At 40.6% G+C, this 22,108-nt stretch overlaps 1 protein-coding gene across 5 annotated transcripts in view; it reads left to right on the top strand.

Annotated features, from left to right (window-relative positions):
* Positions 1–22,108, top strand: part of ERICH1 (glutamate rich 1) — a 103,762-nt gene that overhangs the window by 74,751 nt on the left and 6,903 nt on the right. For 4 of the 5 annotated variants that reach the window (XR_008822577.1, XR_008822575.1, XR_008822578.1 and 1 more), the window contains one exon: positions 2,611–2,792. The exons of the other annotated variant lie outside the window; for it this stretch is intronic. The gene's annotated coding sequence lies outside the window, so the exon portion shown is untranslated. The remainder of the gene's footprint in view (positions 1–2,610; positions 2,793–22,108) is intronic. 5 annotated transcript variants of the gene reach the window in all.

Genomic DNA, 22,108 nt, shown 5'->3' on the forward strand with positions numbered 1-22,108 from the left:
AGTGCTCTGAAATTTTACCTTGAATTAGGCTTTTAATTGTACTTTTTTTCTACTTTTGGCTCAAAAATAGGTCATCTTGCCCAGTTTTGGGAATTTATACTTCATTCCCAATAAACAGGTGATAAGAGTTAATACAAAAACTTATCTCAGCAAATTCAAGATTTTTTTATACAAATACAGGTTAGGGCTGTTTGTGGAGACAGAAATGTATAGTACATCATAGTGATCTCATGGTTTTTTTACAGGTTTGTCTGATTATCTTGCCTTTTTTTCTGTTTTGTTTATTTTTACTGGGACATGATGTATGAGAAGAAAAGGTCATTCCTTATTAATATGGTGAAGACATTTTTTTTCTTCATTTTAGCAAGGTGTATTAGTTTTACAAATAAACCTGTTTTATTCTCTGTAGCTCAAGAAGCAGTATATTAACCCTTTTCCTGTGGTTATGATTCTACTTAAGATGCCAGCATCAAAGAAACAATAATGGGTGCTATATTTTGTTCAGTTTTATCTTTAATTCAAGGAAGGAAAGAATAGGAAACAAATGAGAAGTGATCCATCTCTTTCATAGAAGTGCACATTCTCTGTTAGTAAACTTTACAGGCCAAACATACCATTATATCTCCTTTATTTCCTCATATATATATTATGAGGAATCATAACACATAACATATATGTGTTATGATTCAATCTAATTTTCCACTGGGGTTACCAAGTCCCACTTGGCAGGTTTATGCCTAGTGATGATAAATTGGGGTGGCGGTGGGGTGGGGGTGCATGTAGTATTTTACAGACCCTTTAGTGTAAAGCTATGGTCTGCCCAAGGTCTGCAGACCACAAATTGAAAATCATTGGTTCAAGACCATGTTTTGGTATTTCCTTCACACCTCTTAGCATGTTATTCAGATTGGGAATCATGATTTAACCAAAACAAAAAAGAAACTATGAAGAAAACAGTGTCTTGAGCTCTTGGATCTCAATATTTGCAGCCATATCAAATAAAGGTCTTACAAAGCTGGTGGTAGGGTCGGCAAAATTTTGCAGGAAGAAGGAATTGCTAAGGAAATTGAAAGAGAAAAATTATCAATATTAAAGTAGGGGGTTTAGCCCTTCATTTAAATGACAAAACATACTTGAACAAGCAAATCTCTGTGATTCAGAAATACAGATTGTTCTGTCTAGTGGTCATCCTCCATCGACTTACCTTGTGCTCTGTGCTTCAAGTTATTCTGTCAAGTTACCTTTGGCCTTGTACTTCATACAATCATACAAAGTTGAGGTTGGACAAGGGTTTCTGAGCATGGCTATTTGAAGAATCATTGTTCTTAGACTGTAAAAAAGAACAAAATGTCCTATTACTATTTCCATTTATTTGGTAGTCTTTATCAAAAAGTACTTACCTTTACGTAATGTCTTCTGTAAGTTCAGGGAAGAAAATGTTTCAAAGTCAAATAGACATGCGTTTCTCATGATGGGGGCTTGGCAGATCTCTGTCAGAAAGTCCGTGGCCATTTGCCAAAAGGAAGCCAGAGACTTTCATGATCCTGCACAGTGCAGTGGGCAAAGGAGAAGAGCTGTTACTGGAAGTAATGCTCCATTTGCTGGTTGGAAACTGTAGCTTTTGAAATGAGGACTACTTAATTCCTATTTCACATCAATTATTAAAGGTGATTGCCTAATTAAAAAAAAAGTCATTATCTCCTAATTTATGAACTCATTCAGCTTCTACTCATCAACTTCATTCCATTATCTATTAACATTTTCCCTTTGTTGGTTAGCATCAAGTCTCAAATATACTCTTCCCTTGTTGCCTAGGAAATTATCACTCACAGAAGGAACCAGAAGCTTCTTTTAACTACCTTTTTTTGGAAAGTTGTCCTTTATATGTGTCTCCATTGTGGCAGGTGGCAGGGGGATATATTTTGCAGACCAGAAGTAATGCAGTTACTGTGTGCCAACAGTGCACTGACTGGACACACAGAAGCCCTAAAATGATTAAATTTAACCTTTTTTCTTTTTCTTTTTTAATCAACATTCAAAGAAAAGGAAATGTGAAAGCTATATTAGCATAACGTTATAGAACCATGTTAAATGTGATATTACGTGATAAGTACTGTGGAAAGTCCTGTCGTTAAAAATAAGTAAAGCCGCATAGATAATCTCTGAATTAAGACAGAAGCCACGGCACTTTGAGGCTTTGATGTATCTGTCTGTACAAGACTACTCATTCTCAACTGGGGCTTCTAGGTGCTACTGTAAGTTAATTAATAATGTGTGAAATTACTATTCAGACAGAAAGAAGTTGGACAAGATTGCACTCTTTTTAGCCTTACCCATATGATCATGTCATTGCGATCTCCTTTTTTTCTGAGTTACTGAATCATAACAAATAAGATTCCAAAATATAGAACCAAAACTTTTTCTCATAAAAATAACTGACCTCCTGAAAGAAAATGCACCTGTTTATCTAGTCTTCAAGCTCGGATATCTGCATTGTTTTTACTGAAATGCTAATACTAAATGAAAACAGATGTTCACACAAGTAGTCTTTTTTAATGCTCAGAAATATTGTAGAGGTATTTCAGGAGGAATGTGTTTTCTTTGTTTCAGATCATACCAAGATAGTCACGTCTCTGTTTCACTACTGGATTACAGACATCCTTCCTGTGAAGAACAGGAAATAAAGCTTTGCCTGTGTCCATATGCGCAGGGTTAAAACTTAATGTAAACACTCTTAACCAAGTAGCAATTTTTCAGGAAGAGCAGTGTCAATACACATTCTACACCTTCAGGTAAATGAATTATTTTTCTGTGTTAAAACTCCAGAAGACAATAAACCGTGTATAACTACATGTGATTTTTGTGTTTGGTTGGTCAAGAATATGTATATGCTGTATGGCCTGAGTCTTCAGCTGGATTAGTATGTACATTTCACTTTAGGTTAAGGGCCTTATCTGGAATTATAAAGTCTGTATCGAGTATTTTGTTTAACAAGTATCTTTGGGGGGGGGGGGGGGGCGGGGGTGTTTGTTTATTTATAAATTGATCATTCCTTTCTGGAAGTTTTATTTATTGACTTTTCTTGTTTATCTGATATAGCTGTTTACCTGAAAAACAAATATATTTTTTTATATTTAAGCAACAGTATGCCTAAGGAATGTATTTTTGCTGAATTATAGAAATAGATACATTTCTGCATGTGGGTCATGTAGGGTACTGCTTGGAGTTATGCAGAAACCTGGATGGCATTTTAAGGATACTCCACAGCCCAGCCTGTAACAATCCATTGGGCTTCACTGGCTGCAGAATTATGGGACTGGGTTCTCTCACTGATTACTGTGTAGTCTTTCTGCAACTGAATTTGTCCACGTGTAGAAGATGCAGTAAATAATATCCATGGCTGTAAAGTGTTTTGGAATCAAGAACAAAAAAATGCTTCATGAGAGGCTTTTCTCTCAGCTGAGTCATTCACCTGATAGGTGATACAGAGCAAACCATTTCTTTTATCTCAGTCTGTTAGCTTCCTCATCAGTAGGGTAGGGGCAACGTATTTATCTCCTTCAACATATGCTTGGAGATATATTATTGAGGAGACTATATTAACATTGGGGGAGAGTTATTGTATTGGTTGATATATCCTATTGCAAGCCATTGTTTTCAGTGATGTTAAAAAATGTGTACTAAAACCACAATCATACCTCTTTCTCATTAAAAGGGGGTCAGTAACATGCCAAAGGATTGCAGATGTAGAAGAAATGGTCTTACAGCTAAGGTAGCTCTGTGTGGCCCTGGAGAACTTAAATTAGGTCTGTATCTGCTAGGAAAGATATTTAAACCAGACTTTGCAGGAGGAAAACTGATAGTGTGTTCCCTGTTTTAATGCTCCTGACTTGCTAACACATAGGCACCGAACTGTAGCTGCGACTTTTTCACTGAGGTGCTGTGTACCTCAGTGCCACATCTGGGAAATGAAGACAGTACCACTTTAGTGTGAAGCACCTAGATACTTTATTGATAGACCCCCACAGAAAATTTATCACTTCATCCCTAGATTAAGGTTTGAAGGTCGTGCAGTAAATGAAGCCTAGGAACCACACAAAAGGAATGTGCAGCAACTTACTAGGTAAGCATCATCTGTCCTATAGACTGAATATGAAAAAGTGAATGGGACTGTGTAATTAAAGAATTATTTTTTATAAAATTTACATACACAATATGTATTTTGAAGCACAAGTACAAACTAGGTCAAATTAGGACATAGAAACGACTGTAGTGCCTGCCTTTCCTGATACTCGAGTGACTGTGCTGAAGGATGTTGTAAGGCTGCTGCTTTAGGTGGACCTGGGGATTCCTCCTCCCTTTCCTCTAGATCCAGCCTGGTGCACCTGGAGACCTGGATGTCTCTCAGCCCCTCATCAGTGCAGTCAGCTGCAGCTTTCATCTTTCCAGGTTCAGCCAGTAGTGATGCTTAGCACCTCTTAGCAACGCGCACACACAGCACTCAGATGGCTGACTTCAGAGACCGCCACAGACATGGCACTGCCTTTGAACAACACCCATGAGTAACCCTGACAGGACTTACATAAAACACAAGTATAGTCATCTTCTCTGGCTGATGGGGGTTGAAGTTCATGAGTGAAAACACACATGCCCTTCACTTTCTAGATTTACAAGCGTACCCCCATTTACAGATTCCCTGAATACCAACGCGGGCTGCCAGCCTCTCCCATGTCCCTGCCTGGATCCTGGCCCCTCTTACCCATTCTGCAGGTCTTCTACTCACCAGCTAGTCGAGCCTGACACACGCTACCACACTTCCACACACTCGCCTCACAAGTGTTCACGCACTTGTCTCACAGCTCTGTTTGTTCCTTTCATTTCTCTTCTTCGTTATTTCTGTTTCAGTATTTGGCCATTTCTCATAACATTATTTTTTTAAAAAAGAATTATGCTGAATTTTTAATAGCTGCATACAGAGGAGCAGATTTGGTTGTCTTTGCCAAACAGAGATACGTTGTAGTATCAGTAGTTTAATCCCAGAATGTAAGTAAAATTTCTCAGGTCAAAAATGTACTTTCTTTGAATCATGTAATAGCGAGGAAAAGACTGCTTTCAGTCTCCCTTTTTTCCCCCCTCACTTTAAGCACTTATATTCTTATAAGAATATAAGAGCCTTATATTCTGTGCAGAAATCAGTTGGTGCTAACAAAGCAAGCCTGGGAACAGTTTCAGAGCATAGCTAGTTAGTCAGCGATATCTGATGTCTTTGTAAATGACCTGTGATAGGAGCTGAATCTTATGCTTATCAAACCTGCCACTATTACATTAACGGGGATTATAAAGAGTAGAAGATAAAGTAAAATCTGAGATGTTGGAGAGTTTAGAAAATTGGACCAAATTCAAGAAGGTAAATTGTAGATTGTCATTGTAGATAAATACAATCACATAAGAGTGTATTTGTTTCTGAAACAAACGTGCCAAACAACTGTGCTGAACTGCAGTAAGGACACCTAAGAGCAACACATGGCAGAACACAGCCAAAAGGTCTAGTTTAGAAGCAAAAGAAATTAACGTTGTTTACCTAATTGACATTATTATAGAATAATGTTCTAAAAATGGCAGAGGGGAAGGATTGTTTGGTTCCATGTTTAACATCCTGTTTGCAGTCAAAAAGATTTCATACACCAGAATTCTAATGCCTGGTCTCTTTTCTGTGCTGCTTCTCTAAAATAAATGGTGCTGAATCTCCCTACACTTTTTATGGTGTACATTGAACATTAGTATAACCAACACAGGTGGGGTATGAAAACTAAAAATTTTGAATTAATATCCTCCAGTGAACCCAGTGTGGTTTACATTTCACTATACATGGCTCCTTCAACATAGCAGTGAAACATTTATCGCTTTGGATTTTCATGCTAAACTAAACTAAAAAAAGGAGATAGCCTTGAGTTTTTGCTTCTTCTGCATCATTTAGTCTAATTAAAGTGCAGTATCATATGGAATTTCTGAGAAATACAAGAGTATTTTTAGTGGACTTTGCATCACAGAACTTCAGACTGAACTGTACACACACAATTATCAGCATATTTCAAGCTTTTAGGAAGATGGAACTTTAAAATTTTGGTTTTAAAACCTACATGGATTCCAACAGGACAAAGGTAAGCATCAACTAGAAAACAGCCTGCATGTAGCTTCAAGAGTTAACTTTCTAGTTTGCATAATTAAACATTGCACAGTAAGGAAGGAACAGCAACACAATGGGAGAGAAAGCAGCTGAGTAGCTGGTGGTCCCTTACCTAGGCTCCATGTACAAGGAAGACCACAGGGGCTGAACTAGTTTTGGGTATCAGTAGTAGTGAATAGCTGGTCACTATGCTTGTATACAAGGGTATGAGTTCAAAACCAGTATCTCTGTATATAGGTACATGTTTTATTCTCAAAATTGCCTGCAAGACCTTAATTCTTCTCTTCTGTGGATGTGTAATGTGGGAATCGGATTCTAATACTACAGATTTTGACTGCTTCATGCGTGGTGTGATATTTTATATAGTACTTTACAATCATGTAGGGGTATAAATTCTTTTATGTATTTTCTCTGACAGCTGGCTTTTCTCCCCTGCACCAGTGTGCAGGTGGGTACTGCTCAGTAGGCTGAATCTCTGAAATGACATCTAGGGGAAAAAAATCTGGAAGGAAAAAAAAAAAAAAAGGAAGGAAAAAAGTGGTGAGTGGCATCATGAAAACAGAAAATTGTTCAGCTCTTTGACCAAAGGAAACACATTTCACCCGGTAATACCTGGTATATCACAAAAGCAGTCCACAGACATAGAGTAGAAAGAGGTGTGTGTTACGCTTGTACAGCATGCTACACATTCAGTATAGTAACAAAGAGCGGTAGTGAAAAAAAAAGCAAACTGTAAGATTTGTAAAATGCATTATATTTAATATTTGGGCCAAACTCAGGTTATGGCTGTGTAGCTTTTGTGATTAATTGCTTCAGCCCTAGATTGCACCTAAGGAGGGCTGCACTGCACATTGTTTATGCAGGTAATTTAGCGTCACCGTTAACTACTTCATCCTCTGCACTGCATCTAAGTAAATTTTGTTGAATAGGCTAATTACAATGTCTGAGTATCTCACGATTTTTAATACATGTTTTTCTTAGATGAAAAGATGTGTATTTTTAAACTGCTAGATCTGCTAGATATGTGCTGAACTAAGCCACGGGAGAAAAACACGTAAGCATAAAGAAAAAGCAGTATTTACAAATGCTGTATATGTTTCCTATCTCTAAAGATCTAGGAAAAAAACTATATAGTCTATGATTATTTGAAAACAGTGTATATGCACCATAGTCAGTCAAGGTCAAATATATAGCTTTAATAAGGACTTCTCCACGTTGAGTATTTAACTTCGTGGAATTAACAGTCTGTAGTCATTTTAATGAACTGTATATATTTGTAAAATGTATAAGCAAGCTGTAGTTTTCTTTCACATTATTACTGCAATGTACATCCTGTTTTAGGATACATAATGCAAAAAAAAAAAGTAGTGTTATCTAAGGTTGAAGAGGACTACACAAAAATAGAGAAGGAATGAATCTGTGGTTCAATACCTTCTTTTCTCTTGCATCAACTCGAGGCTGCTATAGGTTGCATCAACTACAAAGGCTGCTTTGCTTCACTTTCAGGTTCTTTGCCAGTCATCCCAGTCCATCAGTCAGTGCACAGATGATTCCTCCATCCTCTCAGCCTCTGATACTAGCTTTCATCACCCATTTGCAACATTTTTAGATTTACACATTTGTGCTTTTTCCCACAGTGCCTTCCACAACTCTCTGTGGAGCAGTCTTTCTATTGTCTTTCTTTCCTTCTTTAAAACTCTCCTTTACCATGATGCTGCCCAGAAGCTTGGTAACAGCTAGGTCAGTAGTGTGTTAAGACAACTGCCTACTGCGCTGACTGATGTTGCCTTATTGTATCTGTGTACTCCCACCTCAGCCTGCCTGTTTTCTCATGTTTTCTCCTTTCTTTAACTAGCAGCAATTTGATGCAAGGTTTGGCCTGCTGCACAGCACCCACCCAGCACAGCGAATTTCTATTATGTTTGACGTGCCAGTGTGGTAGGGGAGTGTAACAGACCTAACTCCAGTCAAGAACATGCTAGAACATGTAAGCAAGGCTGCTGGGTAGTTAAAGATGGCACAATATTTTTACATGTACAATACACATGAACAGCCTAGTAAAACAAGGACCTGGTTCTCCTTAGTAGGCGCTTTGAGGCAGTGCTCATCTGCAGCTTGCTCAGGAGAGCCTGGAAGCATGCGAGGTGGGATTAATTTCCCCTAACTTCAGATGTCTGCAGTGTAAATGTTTCCATCTGACCTGCCTGTCCTAAAGAACTTTGTAATCACTGGGATGACATAGATACATGTACAACCCAATATAACTGATTGCTTCTAGACAGCTATTTTAGAGTAAGAACAAAGGTACAAGTAAGAGAATTTATGTTGACTGTTAGGGGAGCATAAACAGGTAAGTCAAATGGAAATGTCTGCGTTGCAGGCATCTGGATCTTATAAAAAAATATATTTTTTTACATCAGAGAAAGGTACAGGAATGTACATGTTGCATGACCAGAATGTCACCTACTCCTGGAGCTGGTCTAGCAGTGGCAAGCTCATTCAGCTTGGGCAGGGCTACGACCCTGCTCCTTGCTGCTTTCATATCTTCTGTTGGGAATCCATTGTTTGGGAGTGGTAAAAAGGAGGAGAAGAAGAGTGAGGAGCTGTTGTACAGCTGTGGTTGGACTCACCCAACACAAGCTGAGGAGGTGCTTCTTCTGGTCTTCTTGTTGCCTTCATGCAGTCATGCACAACGCGCCCTCCACCACTTCTCAGATAGGCTCAGTAAAAGATTGCTGTGTGATGTATTCCTTCTCCCAGTAACGGTAATGAAGTGGAGGTGAATATAAACGCACAGAGAAGGAGTAACCATTGCTAGGAATATCAAACTGATTACCCATTACCTGTGTTCTAGAGAGTGAAAGAATAGCACATGTATTTTTTTCAGAATCACAGGAGTAATCACCAAACTCCGTAGATTTAATGATAGCTGTTTGATCTCTGTCTGGCTTGTTGGAGCTTAAAATGAAGGTCATGTTCAAATCTGATTGGAATTCAGAGAAAGCATTGTAGCTTATTACCATTACTATAGTGCTGGATTCTATTTACATTGGTAAACAGTTTAAAATACTTGACATGTTATTCAATTAAATCTGTGATTGCTAACTGACAGACCAAAGTGCATTGATTTTTCCAACCACATTAAGCTAAGTACACGGCACAGTGTTTCATTAGCCTGTCTGCTTAACCCTTTCACATTAATTCAATTATCCAGTATAAAATTAATGTGTAAAATATTAAATAACTATAAATTCCTAAATTAGAAGGCGTTACAAGAATATAATCATCTCGATAGTTTCTGACATATATTTATTACTGGATGATTTACAGTCTGCTACGGGTGACATTGTTATCCAGATGGAAAAAATCACTCAGAAAGTTTTTCTCTGTACTCACTCAGTATATTGATAGATTCATAGAGGGTAAGACTAAAAAGAGCATGAGATTATCTTCTCTGACCCCCATCTAGATGCCTGGTCATAAATTTTCCTTTTATCAGGGTGAAGACCAGTAACTTGAGTCTGACAAAAGCACAATTTGTGGGTTTTGCTAAAGCAGGGAAAGGCAAGCTTCATTTAAAGACGTCAAGAAATGAACACTTAGCCCCTTCTCTGGTCATTTATTCCAGTACTCAGTCACTCTCATGGTTAGAATAAATTTGATTTTGTTACAATTTAACTTTCAGATTAGTTCTTGGTATGCTTTTCTTCACTAGATTAAATAGTCCCTCGCTAGCCACTATTTTCTGTCTGTGAAAGTTTTTGAACACTGTAATCAGGCTGCAATGCAACCTCCTTTTTGCTACCCTAAACATTATCTTTAAATTATTTAAGTTATTTTCTACAGCCTTCCAATTGTTTTTGTGGCTCTCTTGTACATTCTCTCCATTTCCCCCACCACCACCATTTAGAGAACAAGTGTTCCGGAACCGCACGCACATAGAAATTAATTTAAAATCTCAGCAGTGCCAACTTTCATAATCACTGTTCCACTGTTTGTGGGTCCATTTTTTGCCATAGAATTGTATAGGGAGTCCACGTTGAATTATTTGCCATAGTAGACAAGTACTCTTGAAATGTATTGCTTTCCAGGATATAGTCCCTGGTTCCATACTTCTTGCTCTTAAATGTCTGAGTTTCTGTTTGGCCATATTAACCTTAATTTTCTTTGACTATGTCTAGATTAGTAAATGATGGATTGTTTTGCATGCCTGTACTGCTTTCATTAGTATCAACTATGCTAATCTTGGTGTCATCTTCAAATTTTATCAGCAGTGATTCTATGTTTATTTACAGATCATTAATAAAAATGCTGAACAGTGTGGAGTACCAGTACTAATATTTATGAGATCCAAAAAGAAATAACATCAGTTAGTCACATTTCCCTATCTGCACCTTCTTTTTCAAAACAGAAAAGTGGTATCATCTAGTGGATGTCTAATGTATTTAACATGTACTTTATTATCTTACATGCTTTTTTTGTTTTGATCAGAAATTCATGTGGCACTAAATAACTACAGGAGACTAAATAGCACAGGGTGTAATGGTTGTCTGCTGCTGTCAACAAGTATTTCTTCAGTTTTCAACAAGAACAATGTTTTGATTTTTTTAGGTAAGGGTAAGAATCTTAACTAAAGACACAATACAAAAATTGAATTCTTGTTTTAGAGCATGTTTAGGGGGAAGCAGAATAATATAGAAGTATTCAAAGTAAATAGCCTCTCAAATCTGTCTTTCTTTTTTCCAATCTGTTGCTCTGCAGGGAATGATATGCATTAGTTAAGAATGATTGTTGTGAAAGATTCCTTATTTTTAAACATAAAAGGAAAATTTCTATTTCTTTTCCCATGAGATGTGATCCATAACTTCAGTTATGAAGGTGTCTAGTGTGTGAATTGTCTTTTGTGTTGCATTTCTTCCAGCTGGTAGTTGAAGAAAGATCCTTGCAGTAAGTTCATTAACTACTGATGAAAAAAACAGGTTTGAAACTTAAAAGTTTGCTTAGGAAAGTTGCTTAAGAAGTTGCATTCACAGTTTTACAGTGGGATATGCAAATTTTCAATTTTTTAAAGAAATGGTTCTCTGAGCACATTTCCAGGCCACAGCAAGGCATGTTAACTGAGAGTATCAGCACTACCTGTCTAAACCCTAAGCTATTATTAGGTAGCAGTGTAAGGATTCATCAGAGATAATTAATCGAACTTCAGATTAGTCTCCCAACTTCTGCTGCTCATGGAGTGCCAAGTTGCAGTTGGTGTCATGAATCAAAATGTAGGCGTTTTCTGTTGGAACTAGAAATGGCAGAGAAGTGTCCCAGTTACTCTCTGACCAGAACTGTCACGGTCCAGAGACAAGCAGGAGCAGATTCTCAGAAGGATCTTTGTGCGAGACAGAACCACCAGTGGGATTCCCACTTCATTGTAGTGGTTCATCACTCTCATGGTTCCCTTTAATCAAGGCTGTGTCACAGGTTGGCCCCAAAGCTACACAACTGAAAAACAAAGGAGTAATGACAACGTAGCAGTGCAGTAACCAGCAAGTCAAGTAAGGCCAGCTAGTACAGGAGCTAAACATGAAAGGAAAAGGATTTTAAAACAACTTGCAACTGGAAGTACCTCTCCTGCACCATCTGTAGGAGCCCACAGTTAAAGGCAGAAGAGAAAACGGAAGTGTTTTATACTGAAAACTGCAAAAGAAAAAGAGCCAAAGATGAGAGGTGTTCAGAGCAGTACATTGATTTGTTTTCTCAGTATGAATACAGTCGGTGAATGCAGTTCTGCTGCTTTATTTGAGGTAAGTCTAACTGCCTTAGCCAGAATCTGACCTGTGGCTGTATAAAGCCCTCACAAACAGCACAGAGCCTCTAGCTCCCAGGTTCTGGCTCTGTACTAACACAGAACATGTCTTGCAGGATTCCAAAAGATTCCTTAACTCTCCCCGACACTGGAAGCCTTAGGGAAAAAAGCAGTGTTTCTGTCAAAACACCCTGACGGTATCCTTTCTTTCAGTCTGATTCCCTTATGCATAAGCAAAAAAAAAATCAATATCAAGCCAAAAAATCTTTGTCAAGGTACCTGACATACAGACTTAGCTGACCGTTGTGTTTGTAGAAGTCCCATGCCCATCTATTTCTCCATAATTTGCAAGGCCTTGCCCTGTTTCACAGACTGAAAAGCCATCTCGGACTACCTTGCAGGTGCCATAGAGTAAGAATCTGAACATGGGCAGATTGTGGGAAGCAACTGGCGGCAGTGACTTGCTGAGGGGATGCGAACAGGCGGGAAGGAGAGATGGGGCTACGTGAGTGTGGCTGTTCCCTTGTAATTTGCAATCTGATTTGCAGATCCATTCTGCTCTGTGCTCAGCAACATTCCTATGGATGACCTAAGACTTCCACTTTCAGATGAGAGGTGGGAAGCTTCGGAGGTAAAAGTCACAAAGATGAAATGGCATTGAGCAAGTATCTCGAAGGGGGTAATTAGGTTTTTTGAATAACAACTAAGGATCCTTTCTGTCAACCTTGGTATAGCTCCAGTTGTCAAAGGCTGATCCAAATCTTAGGAATTCCCTGTATCCAGAAGTCATAGATGCTTTGTACAGCAGTCTCTTGCACAGTGTTTTGTTTGAAGCCAATCAAAGAAGTCTGAAAAGAACCCTGTAGTGCTGCAAAAAACATAAAACTATCTGTTAGAAATCCAAACTAGGCAAGTCTTTACCAGCTTTTTTTTTTTTTTTTTTTTCCTGAGCACCTAAGTTGTTATTCTTTGTGAGTGTCCAGGATAAGCAAGTAATCTGAAAAGCCTACCCAGTAAAGCATTCTACCCACAGTTGCTGTTCCTTCTCTTCTCTGGATTCAGATCTGAGTCCATGGACCTGACTGTTATCTCAGTGCCTGGAATGGTGTGCTCACATTGCATTATGCCCTGCAGGGATATTCATTCCCTTTCCCAATCTGGCAGCCTGTGCTTGTGAACAGAGTCATTACAACTGAGCATGCTGTTCTATGGTGTGCCCTAAGGCGGCGGAAATGACTGCAGTCCAACTCTCAGCTCAAGAGTATTGTGCACCAGGATATTAACTGTAGAACTGGCAATATTGCTTTGGTGCAGAGGCTTCCTCCAGGCACCCACAAGACAGATGGCTTTATCAGTACACAGCCATTCACCTCTGCATTGCAATTGGGAAGAGATACAAACAAATTTCCAACTGTCTTTGCTAAGCAATTTTACAGCTGTCTATCTGAAATTAAAGCACCCTCCCTTGGTTGTGCTTTGCATTTTTATGGTGACTAGCAATCTTTTTTTCCACAATGCTACTCTCAGCCTTCCAGAGAGCTTTCAATGTTCACAAAAATACGTGACACTAAGTTAACAAAGACGAGTGCTTCAGACTGTAGGGAGCCAAGCAAAGGAGGATTCTGCATAATCTGTACAATTGGACACTTCCTGTAGATCAGTGTAAAACCAAATTGTTTCTGGCAGGGAAAGGCTTTTTTATAGAAGTTCATAGGAATGAATGAATATGCACCTCATGGCAAGTCTTTGTAGAGCCTATACAAAGGGCAGCTTCCAGCCTGCAGCCCATCGGTCCTGTTCTTCCTGAACTGAACTGTGCACCAGTCTTTGAAGTGGTATGAGCCAAGGATCGAAGCAGTGCATTTCTCAGTAACTGAGTACCTGTCTGTGGCTCAAATGAGTGGGAATCCATGAACATGTCTCTCGTTGGAGTGAGTTTTACATCAGAGTCAAAAGCTGGTCAGAACTAAATTCTAAGATGAAGAAGCCAGGGCATTTACACCCCCTGGCTGTTGTAGTACCTGTGCTCCAGTATCCAAATAAAGTAGACGCAAACTTCCCATAAGTGAGAGGTAAGACTGAACCATGCTTAACGAGTAAGTACTACATCACCATCGGGGAAAAGCAGTTTGCTGAGATTTCTGTAAGCCGTGAAATGGAAGGAGTTTACAATCGGCTCTGAAAGTAACATCAAGTTGGGACAATCTGTCACAGCAGTTCCTAATTTATGGAGAAGCCGTGCACTGAAAACAGGGTCCCTGCCTCCAAGTTGGAGAAGTCAGTGTCTGGCAATCTCTAAAAATCTTGTGGACAAGGCTATGATGCAGGAAGGAGGAAAAGAAACTCAAAGGAGTGGGTTTTTTTCCTTTGTATGTTGGGGCAGGAGGACAGTGAATCCTTACACATTTCCTGCCTTGGAGAAGTATAGGAAGATCGGAGGAAGCCTCCCTCTAACTCTGAGTGAAGAAAGAAAATCTTAATAGCTTGTATTTCAAACTCTCCCTTTGTCTGCAGGTCTGGGAAGACTATGGAAGTGTTGGTAAGAACATTGTAACATGAGAGGGAGGGGAAGACATACAGAGGAGGTGAGGAAGTAGGGAAGAAGAGTAAACTGACACATCCAACTTGAAGACTCCTGTTTGCTCATTCTTTGTAAAGAGATTTTTTTCCTACTTTTCATTATGCCTTTTTTTGCCCTTTCCTGTATATTTTGTGAGTCTGCTTCAGAGATGGGGGGACCGAAACTGCCCATGTTGCTAAAAATGCAGGTTCACCGTGATTTTTTTCAAGTGTGTTTTGATTTGCTCTCTAGTCCTTCCCGAATAATTTCGTTGCTTTTTTGACCCCTTAGTGGGTACTGAGCTGATATCTTCAGAACTGTTATTTCATACCTGAATGTTCCTTATCAGTTTTAAGTAATTATGCACACCACTTTGCAATATCCTGCACAGAATTTCGTCTGCCATTTTATCGTTGGTTTTTCATGATTGTAGTGCTGTTCCGAAGCTCTGCACAGTCAGCTTTCAATTTTAGTCCTCGTGATAACTGCAGTGGGATCAGCAGTCTCTGTTCCCCCATTATTCATCACCTTTCCCAGGTCATTTAGGACTTTGCTGAGCAGCACAGATCATGGCACAAAGTCCCATAGGATTGCATGGGTGAATTCCTTCCAGTGGGAAAACTGCATTCCTGCTTTTACTTTTGTATCTTTTAATTGTTTATTCATTTAAACGAGGATCTTCTTAGCCCATGAGACTTCCTTTTCAAGAGCTTTTTTTCCCCAATTAATTTTTTAAATGGATTTTAGTACACCTTAATCATAGAATCACAGAATAGTTTGGGTTGGAAGGGGCCTTAAAGATCATCTAGTTCCAGCCCCCTGCCATGGGTAGGGACACCTTCCACTAGACCAGGTTGCTCAAAGCCCCATCCAGCCTGGCCTTGAACGCTTGCAGGGACGGGGCATCCACAGCTTCTCTGGGCAACCTGTGCCAGTGTCTTACCACCCTCACAGTGAAGAATTTCTTCCTGACATCTAGTCTAAATCTACCCTCTTTCAGTGTAAATCTATTCCTCCTTGTCCTGTCACTCCATGCCCTTGTAAAAAGTCCCTCTCCAGCTTTCTTGTAGGCCCCTTTAAGATACTGGAAGGTTGCTTATTTGTCGCTTCCTCAAACAAAACAAAAAAATGCCTATAGGCTTCTGAAGTATGTCCTCCCTTTTACAGAAGCTTAATGGAGTTCTTCCGAATATATTTTTCTGTGAGTCTGCTCATTTTGTTCCTTGCTATGGTTCCTACTGATCTGCAGAATAAGGACGTCATGTTCACTGGTCTGTAGTTCCTCAGATCACCCCTGAATCCTTCATAAAAATTAGCCATTCCACCACCTTCCCATCCCCTGACACTGAGGCAATTCCCAGTGAGGGGTTACACACCGTGGCTCGCAGTTGTGTTATTTCATCCTTGGGTTGGTTTAGAGCTCTTAGGTGAATACCATCTGGTCCTAGTGAGCTGTTAGCGTTGTGCCATGGGAAACACGGTCTCTGAAGAGAGGGCTCCATGCTAAGTCCACTGCATCATGTGTGCTCAAGTGCAAATGTTCACTACTTTGCCCCTCTTGTTTTGTTTTCCACTTCTAGGTAATTTGAATTCTGTTTTAATCATATCTGCTTGGCCTCCCAGTCAGATAGCCACAACACTTAATCAGAATAGAGTGCCTAATGAAAAAATAAACATTATAGAAATGCTGCTCTTTTGATTAATGTATCTTTCATGCTTTATTTCCTGCATAGATTGTTTTGCCCTCATCTTAAGTTGATGAATCTTCCGGTGGTCAGCTATAGAGTTCACAGCATAAGACATGTACTTTTACACAGGATTATGCCTAAAAATAGACTACCAATCGTGTTAAACAGCCACAACTGTGCTGGCACAATGCCATGCCAGAAATAATAGATGCCACTTTCAGGAATTAGAATATTTAAATAGAAATACAGATAGTAAGCGATGGGAACCATGTGTACTCAACAGTGTGAAGGCAGTTACAAGGGAACATGTCAGTGTGCAAGAACAGAAATTCAACTAGCAAGGTTCCCACTAAATCTGTGTAATTTAATTTAAAGCTTTGAAGCATTTTCTATCATACTATCATCCAGTAATTTATATCTTCTTATATTGCAGTTTAATGTCTTACAAGAGATTTTAGAGGCCTTTTCTGTTTTGGGTGGAGTAATTCATTAGCCTGTTGCATTGGAAACACGGCATACGCCAATATATATTCAGGCCTATATATCTGCAAGGATGGATCAAAGCATTTACAGTTTCTAAATTAGAAACCCTTTTGGGGTGTTGCAGATCTAGATATCTATTACCGCTAAATGTAAGTAACTTTCCTAGCAGGCTGCTAAGGAAGACTTCAGAACCTCTTGATGTTTATAGACACATTTGCTTATGCAGGAATGGTAAATGTCAATAAAATTCTACATTTTGATAATAGCTCCAGATTAATTTTAACTGTGATGACATGCATAGCAAGTTCCAGCCCATCCAGAAAGAAAGATTCTACATGTTTGTTTAGAAAGTGGATCAGGTGCCTTTGTGGGATTCATGACTCATAATTTATAAAGCCATATGGAATATAGTAACCCCCCCATTCTGGCTATCTGAAAATTTTGTTTGAAAAGAACAGAGAGGTACCAGTGATTGACTGAAGTTGTATACTTCTGTTGTAAATCAGCACTTCAGAGTTAGAACCAAAATTGTGGTCATGCTTTGAATGTGTCTATATCGTCGTCTTAGAATGAATCCTTCCCTGTTCCAGAGTCCTGGTACCCCAAACATCCCTGCTGTGGCTATTTTTTCACACTACAGCTGTGCTCTGAAGCAAACTAAAACTGTCAGTAGTTACAGAAAAGCTCAGGGTACTGTACATTAGGGTCTTTCTCGTACATAAAATATGGCAGTTCTTTGCAAGCCTCCCAGTCATTTGCGGGCATCACAGCAGGCCTCATGGCCTTCAGTCCTCAGCTGCCATCCCTAAATACCTGCACTTCTGGAATTCACATCAAAAGGCTGCTTCTTCAGCTCTGTCATTTATGTGATACACAGTGAAGATTTGGCACATGTAATAGGGTAGAGGAGGAGGAAGAACCCTGCTCAACAGCTAGTTGCATATGCACGTGCTCATGTGCACGGTCTTACTGATGAGAATATTTCCCAACAGCAATACAGAACTGCTGGGAATGATCTGTCCAGCTTTTTACAGACAAGTGGTTCAGATTCAAAAGGCTGTGTGCGTACGTGCATTGGACAGGTTACAACCCTATGCAGGTCAGTATAGCTATACACTGTGTATCACGCTGCAGAAGATGTCTGGGACACCGTGTGTGGCCTCTCATGATCCAGGACGCTTTGCAGATGGAGTGAGTGATGCCCATGAGGACACAGAGTGTGACGGTCTAGCTTTTTGTCTCATCAGCCACAGAAGCAGCAAAGGACACAACGTGAAGTGTGCTCATCACAGATTGTAATATGATTTCTCATATCAACTCCCACAGTGAGAAACACCCACTGAGGACTGGCTAGCCAGAAACACATGTTCAGCCTGGCACAGGAGCCCATATCTGATGAGTGTCTTGAGGTAGATAGTGGACTTCGGGGAGCAGAGCAGAGTGAGAAGGCATGCCTTGCTCCTTAGCAAGCTCGTCCCTCTTTGCTGCATCTCTTCTAAATGGAAATCACAGGCTGTTCAGAGGAAAAAGCCTAATGCCTTATTCCTTTGCAAAATAGCAGCCATTGTATGGCACTCCTCGAGAACAAGAAGTAATACATTGTCTTGGATTAATAGCAGCTTATTGGCACACACGATCACTAGAGTGGGTGTGCTTTTGAATAATGATGTGTCTTGTGAGTCTTCTGTGTTCAGATACATCCATAGGTGTGTCATAGGCATCCCTAGTCAGACCAGCAGTGCCTTGGTAGCTGATAAATGGTATTATGTTAAATGATGATACTACCTCATTCACAGACTGTCAGGATTGCATTGTGTGTCCTTCCAGTGTGCTGCCTTGCTGAAGTGGTTGGTACGTGCAAGACAGTGCATTACACTTGTGAGAAAAAGGGAACTGTTACAAAATCTTTCCAGGGTTAACTGGGACTCTGGACCTCTGCTGGAAGTCTGTCCACTGCTTGCCAGATGTGAACCATCCCAGAATAATGGCCATAGATAAATCTTTCCGCCAATATGCACCCAGGTAATTCTCAGGCCTATGAGCACAGCCCATAGTGTTCCAGCTTCTCTGGTAGTGTGTTGTGCTGGTTGATTTCTGAACCTGCTTCAGAAGGAGCAAAGCATAAAGCTGTTGCTGAAAAAAAGACAGCTATGACTCTGCTATGCATTTTAAACCCTCACCCCACTTTGCAGGAGTGGGTATTAAGCAAAAGGCCCAACAGGGAAGTGCTTATGATGCAGTGTCACTTGCACATCAGAGGCGGATAGGCCTCTCCCTGCCCGTATCTGCTAGAACAGTTTTCTGTCGCAGTCCAACCTAAAGATTCTGCAAAATTGTACAAATATTAAGGTGGGTCCAAACATTGGAGTTGCCAGTGGCTGGCATAATTATAGCAGTACTTTTTAAAAAGGTGCTAGCATCCGTTAAGATCTTCAGACCTGCAAAGACCCTAAGTCTGTCTGTTAATGCCCATTGTTTGTATTCTTGGTTTGGGCTTGTTTGTGGGGGTTTTTTTTCATTTTAGTCATGGTTTTTTGGTTTTCAGTTGTAAAAGGAATACATAATTTCTGTACTAGTACACGGCTACAGAAAAACTGACAGTTTATTCACTCAGCTGATTGCTCTTGGGTCAGTGGCAGCCAGGACTGGCAGTGTTCTGTAGAGCAATGACTGCCTACAGGGACACTGGAGATGGTCCCCCCAAGGGTGCTGTACTTGCCTATCAGGTCAGATAGCACCTTGTATGCATGGCCATAATGCAGTCCTTCTCATGTGTTGGCTTTCCCACTCTGTTTTAGCAATGTTGCTTTCCCTCTATGAAGACCTCCCCTGAGCAAGGGAAGATGAAACTAGGCTGTTGACGACATCCAGTAGTTGGGGAGTGAGGCAAAAATCAGTGTTCAAGGGCGCCAGCGCTGCTCATCCGTGTCTTAAGAGGAGAAGAAGGGTTTGACAATCCTCCTTTTGTGAGGTTGAACATAGCTTATTCTTGTAATACATACTTCCCATTTGCTTTGGTCATCTTAGTAGCTGTTCGTCATACCAGCTTTACTTTTAATTCTGCTGCTCTAATGAGCGGGGTGCAGTTCACGTGACTGGCTGCATTTACACTATTGATGTCTGCGCTAGCTGTACTAACTCACTGTACTATCAAGCGTCGCTTCTTTCCCTGATCTTAACATAAACATCTAAAATAGGTAAATTACAATGGGAGTTTAGAGCGATTAGTTCTGAGGCAGGCATCTGCGCTAGCCACATTTGGAGTTAGGAGAGAGGGATCCAACCCTGCTTGACCAGAACTGGGTTCCAGATGAACTGTGCTAGGCTAGTGCCTTTGTGCTACACCTGTGCTGCTGCCAGTGACAGTAGTGTTTACCTACCTTTGTTTTGGAAATACTTTAAAAAAAAATCCAGGATTTTTTTTTCCCCCCCTGTAGTTTCTAACAGATACAAACTGCAACAGTCTCTAACAAAATCTTCTTTCATGGCTGAAGTTCTTCTTTCCCTGTAGCAGAAATTAACTTGATTTTCTCCTATTCTTTCGCTGTTAATTTTTAGTCGGTTTCCATTATTTCATCTCTCAATGGCATCAAAGCACTGTGAGTAGGCAGGCTGCAAATACAGGAGTAACCACTTGGCAGTGGAGCTGTGACGAGTGAGCAAGTGAGCTCTCAGCAGGAAATAAATGAGTAGTTTAAGCTACTTCAATGGTAACTCCATAAGCCTCAGCAACAGTCTCTTGCTGCTGTCTATCTGTAACCTTAGATGACTTTGAGGACAGAACTATCTGCAATTTTCTGTCTGTGCCTCAGCTCATCTACACAGTATTGCAGTCTTCTTTTATTGACAGTATTTCCTACTTCTGTCATCAGCATCTTCCAATAAATCTCCCTAATTTTGTGCTCCGAAAAGCTATTACTGTGTAATGCAACAATATGACTAACATTGTTCCTGTTCCTTGCTTGCCTTTATCATTTTAAAATTCTTTAACCACCTTCACATCCCTCCTTAACACTGTGCTTTGCTGCAACGCCTACAAAAATTTGGAAACAACCTGATGCTGAGTGAGCTGAGAACATTGCCTCGCATGCCAAGCAGTATATTTTCTTTGTTTCCCTGGGCTCCTCCATCTGGTAGCATCCATCTGCCTCCCCATGGATTGTAGGCTCTTTGGGGCAGGACCGTCGCTTTTTTCTATGAGCTGACAGTATCGAATCCTGTTACCCCTACAGAGCTGATGTTTTCATTACCTTTGTTCTAGGCAAAATTCCTTTTAGCCCAGCTTTAATCTTTTAAGTAATGCACAGAATGATTTGTGAGGACATACTCTCAGACCTAATAGCTGTTAAAGTCAAAAAGCCCAGGATTAGCTGTATGGTTGTGTGTGGAGGAAGCTTTGCTTGGTTTTTTTCTTCATGGTTTGGTTTATTTATTTGCCTGCAGTGACAGCACTCTGTTTACTCCTGTCCCGCACGAAAAGCTGCAGTGGAAGCCATGGTAGGTTCAGGATCCTGCCTGTATTCCTCCACCCTGGCTAAGGATGATGAATTTTGGAAAGTACTTCTTTAGCTAAGTGTCTGAATTATTTTCAGAATTATGACTTCAAAGTAATAAATTTTGCTGTTGTTGTCCAGGTATAGAATGAAAATTCTGTGTGCTGTACAGGAAAAACTCTTTTAAAATGCTGTCCCTGTATCAGGGTGGAAGGCCTAGAGTAGGTCAAGCTTAGTGACCCTGGAAGCCAGGGGAGAGTCTTGCTTTAAACCAGTTTACTGCTGAGAAATGCAACTGCACATAGCAATGCCCTGCAGTGTTCTGCCTGCAATCTTCATCAGGCAGGAGCAACAACTGTTGTCAGACATCAGCTCCAACCACTTGAGCATATAGTGGGTCACAAGTAGCTGAGGCCCATAAACGCGCACACTTGCCACCGCATTGCCTTGGGTGGCTCAGCCCCTGTGCTGCCCAGAGCCTCCTGTCTGCAGGTGTCCAGGCTGCCTTCCCTTGGCAGTGGGGGGGCCGTCACCCCAGCCACCCATGAGGAAGGATTTTCCCCTCCTTGGTCTTATCACGTTCTTGTTCTCGCTTTTTCATTCTTGTGGCCTTGCCCCAGCAGAGCTGGTAGTGTGGCTGTGGCAGATCCTCGTGGAAAGCAACTGCAGCAGCGGGAGAATCACCTGCCTTTCCCGTGCTTCCCCCGCCATTGATTGGGGCCCGAATGGTACATGTGCATGGAGCGTAGCACCAGTCAGCGATGACAGCATCACAAGCATGAACCACCGCCAGCAGTTTGAGCAGGTCCCAATAAGAGTTGTGTCCTCTGCAAGGGGCTTTCTGGGGTGACGCTGCTGCACTGGAGGGGAGCCCTGGGGAGGCTGCTCACTTGGGCATTCCCA

The sequence above is a fragment of the Falco biarmicus genome, chromosome 6 (genome assembly GCF_023638135.1).
Source record: "Falco biarmicus isolate bFalBia1 chromosome 6, bFalBia1.pri, whole genome shotgun sequence".
Lineage (NCBI taxonomy): Eukaryota > Metazoa > Chordata > Aves > Falconiformes > Falconidae > Falco > Falco biarmicus.